This window comes from Tupaia chinensis, unplaced genomic scaffold (genome assembly GCF_000334495.1).
Source record: "Tupaia chinensis unplaced genomic scaffold, TupChi_1.0 Scaffold000276_2, whole genome shotgun sequence".
NCBI lineage: Eukaryota > Metazoa > Chordata > Mammalia > Scandentia > Tupaiidae > Tupaia > Tupaia belangeri.
This window is the reverse complement of record NW_006159759.1, coordinates 538,206-543,081: the sequence shown is the minus strand read 5'-3', so window position 1 is coordinate 543,081 and position 4,876 is coordinate 538,206. Positions and strand designations below refer to the sequence as shown.

Below are 4,876 nucleotides of genomic sequence, written 5' to 3'. Positions count from 1 at the left end.
TCCGGGACACAAACTGCGGTCGACCACGTGGGAGTCCAGCAACATAGCCATTATGCTAACTGCTGGTTCCAATTCTTTTTTTTTTTTTTTTAAAGGCAGTCATTCTAAATGTACTATGGTAACAGGTTAAAATGCAGCTATACCACAGAACTGAAGTAATATAAACAGCACTACTTGTTACCTGGGAGAAAGACAGTTTGCTCAAAAGCTAAGCCCACATCAGTCATCCTAATCACAATGGCTTGTCAAAGCATCAGGTTTCCAGTAGAGAAACTAGTCGTGGAATGTCAGTCATCTTCTGAAAATTTCACATCCATAAAACTGAGATAAGGCTACAACTATCTTGAAATCTGACAAGATATCAAATGCAGGGAACCAGCAGTTGGCAATGTTGGTGGACTCCCATGTGGTCGACCGCAGTTTGCGTCCTGGACCTGGTGGCTTAAAACTCACACCGGGCGCGTGTGCGTGCGTGCCCAAGATCCCGAGAGGAGAATGGAGGAGAAGGGATTGCGGCGTGACCATCCCCCCTGGGGGATGATTTCTTGCTTTCTGTCTCTCTGTCTCTCTCTGTCTGCCTGATGAGCGCATGCGCCCTATAGCAAAACCCCAAAAAAAAAAAAAAAAAAAAGATATCAAATGGAAAATCAGACTCCCAGTCATAATGAAAGCTAGAAAGGTCCTCATGCAGCACGTGTTCACCGGTTCCGGGAAAGCTTGCTGTGCATATTACAGAAGGTGCCGAAGGAGGGCTGCAGGAGTCAGGTCCATCCATCGTGGCAGGCCTTAAACCTCAGAAATGCGGGACCAGCAGTTAGTGTAATGGCAATGTTGCTGGAGTCCCACGTAGTCAACCACGGTTCGTGTCCCAGACCCGGTGGCTTAAAATTCACGCCGGGCACGTGTGTGTGCGTGCCCAAGATCCCAAGAGGAGAACGGAGGAGAAGGGATTGCGGAGTGGCCATCCCCCCTGGGGGGTGATTTCTTTCTTTCTCTCTGTCTCTCTCTCTGTCTGGCACGCACAAACGTCCTATAGCAAAAACCTCTCAAAAAAAAAAAAACCCTCAGAAATGCTATGGTCCATCAGGCTTTTCACGATGTTTGGTACTATCTGTTTAGTGAAATGATCAAAGATAAAAGTAGGCATGATTGTAATGGTAACCACCATCTCAGGTGTCGACAGTATGTCTGCAATTTAAGAGTCCTTCAATCCAGTGACATTCTATTTGTTGATTTCACAGATATTAAGTTCCATGAGAAGACCACTTCTGGCTGCAAAACTGTCTTTCAGTATGGATGTTATTTTTCCACTTTTCCTATAGCGGAGAGGTTTTTGCTATAGGGCATGTGTGCTCACCAGAAAGACAGAGAGAGAGACAGAGAGACAGAAAGCAAGAAGTCACCCCCCAGGGAGGGGTGGCCATGTCCAAATCCCTTCTCCTCCATTCTCCTCTCAGGATCTTGGACACGTAGGCACACACACCCAGCATGAGTTTAAGCCACCAGGGCCGGGACTTGAACCATGGTCGACTACATAGGAGTCCAGCAACATAGCCATTATGCCAACTGCTGGTCCCTATTTTTCCACTTTTAAAGATAAAACCAACATGTCCTGTACTATCCTTATGCATAGTGACTGTGTGTTCAAAGGGTCTGTCACAAATGGTCATGGTAATTTTCTCTCCAAAAGCCTGTTTGAGCACCTCGTGTGCTTTATCAGAGCTCCAGCTGGGTGAATCGTTGATCTGGAGTAATTAATCCCCAAATCTCAGACCAACCAATGAGGCTGGAGAATTTGCCTGGACTAATGGAACAAAGACACCATTATCTATTGATTCAATCCTGAGCCCAATATTTTCTTCTTGATCTTTACAGGAAATGACTTCTCCAATGAATCCCTTGCTTAATTTCTGCTCTGTGAATTCCAACATCATTACCAGTTACAGGAGCCACCATATAGTTCATACTGGAAGGTGTCGTTAGGAACCCCTGCACTGGGGCTCCAGGAACCATGGCCATGTTTGTGTGCATTTCTTCTTCATTTAAAGTCAGGTCCATGTACTGAGAGAGCTCCGGAAACAGTTTGGGATAGAGATTTCCATCTTGAGAGATGGGAGCAGAAGCTTCTGATAAAATTGCTGGGGTTGGCAGGGTTTGGAGAGAAGGCAGTCTGAACCCGAATTACTTTGTCTACCTTCAAGTCATCTAGAAATGGATAGAGAGATATTTTTGCAGGATTTTTCTGGACTGGAGGGACCTGTACACTGCTGCCTCATCCGGTCACTCTCCATGTAACTTTCTGATGCTCTTAACACTGGACTGCTATGCATTTTGCAATTTGAAATGATTGGTCTTTGAGAGTGAAGGTCATATATGGAGATTCTCCCCCAAAATTTTGTGCATATTTTTGACTGCTAAGGTTTTTGTTTTTGTTTTTGAGAGGTTTTTGCTATAGGGCATGTGCGCTCGCCAGACAGACAGAGAGAGACATAGGGACAGAAAGCGAGAAATCATCCCCCAGGGGGGATGGTCACGCCACAATCCCTTCTCCTCCATTCTCCTCTCGGGATCTTGGGGCACGCACGCACGCACACACACCCAGCATGAGTTCTAAGCCACCGGGTCTGAGACGCGAACCGCGGTCGACTACATGGGAGTCCAGCGACATAGCCATTACGCTAACTGCTGGTTCCCTGACTACTAAGGTTTTTAATTGACATAAATAATGTATGGAAGGTATAGAAGCATGGAAAATATTTGTGGATAATGGAGACAGTGTGGAAAGAGGGTGGGAGGTGAGGGAAGGGGAGAGGAAGGGAATCAAGGAGAAAAATAGAGAGGCAAGACATTTAAGGGACACAGAAACTGAGGATGGCCTGTTGATGATAATATCTTTAACTAGACTCTGGTGTGCCATGTATTCATGCTGGGGAAATTAATTTTACAAGCTGTGGTGATTGAATATATAAATTAAAAAAATAAAATGGGGGATCACTAAAAATGTAGTCACTCAGAATAAATAAAAATTATATTTATTGTTTATTTTCTAGGAATTTCTCAATACAAACAAGCAGAACGATTTTAAGAAAATAAGTTAGAAAATTAGTTATTCCACCATATTATTTATAAGTGGACTAATATACAAACAGATATTGTATCCATTAAATGCAAAGGAGCCTTTCTGATTCCTTAACTGTTCTACTCAGCTAGTGTTAACAGAATTCTTGAAAAGAAATGTAACTGGGACCAGCAGATAGACTAATGGTTATGTCACTGGACTCCCCCATAGCTGGCCACTGTTTGAGCCCTGAACCCAGCGACTTAAAACTCATACCAGGCATATGTGTGTGTGCCTAAAACCCCAGGAGGAGATTGGAGGAGAAGGGACTGTGGTGTGGCCATCCCCCTGGGGGATAATTTCTCACTTTCTGTCTGTCTCTCCAGCAAGTGCATGCACCCTATAGCAAAAATCTCTCTAAAAAATAAAAAAGGAGGAGGAGAAGGAGGATGAAGAAGAGGAAGAAGAAGAAAAAGAAAGAGAGAAAGAAAAGAAGAAGAAGAAAGAAAAGAAAGGAGAAAGAAGAAGAATATAATTGCTCATTCTCTTTTTTAAAAGCAATATGTATATTTGTCTGGGTCCAGGACTTGAACTGCCGTTATTCATGAGAACCCAGCACCCTGACCACGATGCCACCTGCTCACTTTTGAGCTTGAATGTTTAAACATCTTTACTAAAATTTTGACATTTTCTACTTGCTTTGTTAATCTTTACCTGAGATTTTTGGTGAAAAGAAGTGATAAAGATGAGAATGGGTGATCCTTGTTTGTTCCCAAGAATTGGTTTTTATTTCCCTCTACATTGGCCTGTATATAGGATAAGAAAAGTGTTAACTTCGATCGCTTGTCTTTTTGCTGGATCACTTCTGCCTTTTTTGAGTTGCCGAAAGGTGTGTGCACACACCAGAAAGGCAGAGAAAAAGAGGGAAATAGAGAGCGAGAAAGCACCCTCCCAATGGAGTGTGGTTATAGCACAATCTCTTCTTTCCATTTCTCCATCTTGTCTGGATTTGGGGTGCATACGGGCATGCACTCAGCATGTTTTTCAAGCCATTAGGGCTGGGACTTGAGCCATGTGGCCGACCATGTGGTATTTGGCTCCCTTAACCACTAGGCCATGAGGCCAGCCCTAGATTGACTCTGTCTTATAGTTCATACTGAGAATCAGTTTATTATTTTTTCTTTCTTTTTTTTTGTTTGCCAGAGGGCATGTTAGCTCACCAGAGAGAAAGAGGAGAGGGAAAGCAAAAAAGCATCTCCCATGGAAAATCATCATGCCACAAACCGTTCTCCATTTCGCCCTCCTTTTGGGATTTTGGGCACACATGGAGATGTGCCCAGTGTGGTTTCTAGCCATTAGGTCTGGGTCTCAACTGTGCAATCAGTCATGTGGAATACAGACGCCTTAATTACCATAAACTGTAACTGGCTCTCAGTTTATCCTTTATCTGAAAATTTTAAGTATCACATAAGGAATCTATAGAAGAGCTTATTCATATAGTTTTCTACAGTTTTTTTTTTTTTTTAAGAGAGATTTTTGCTATCCGGCTTGTGTGCTTGACAGAGACAGAAAGTGAGAAATCACCCCGGGGGGTGGAGGGATGGCCACACCACAATCACCTTTTCTCTATCCTCTTCTTGAGATTTTGGACGCACATGCACACATGCACATGCACCCCATGTGAGTTTTAAGCCTCCGGGTCTGGGACTTGAACAGTGGTTGACTACGTGGGAGTCCAGTGATGTAGCCATTATGCCATCTGCTGGTTCCTTCTGTAGTTCTTATAACATGTTATAAATGATTTTATTAACACTCTTT

General features: G+C 43.5%; 1 pseudogene; it reads right to left on the bottom strand.

The window, feature by feature from the left end:
- Positions 1-287: 287 nt before the first annotated feature.
- LOC102500160 (syntenin-1-like) lies at positions 288-4,352 on the bottom strand (annotated as a pseudogene).
- Positions 4,353-4,876: the final 524 nt, after the last annotated feature.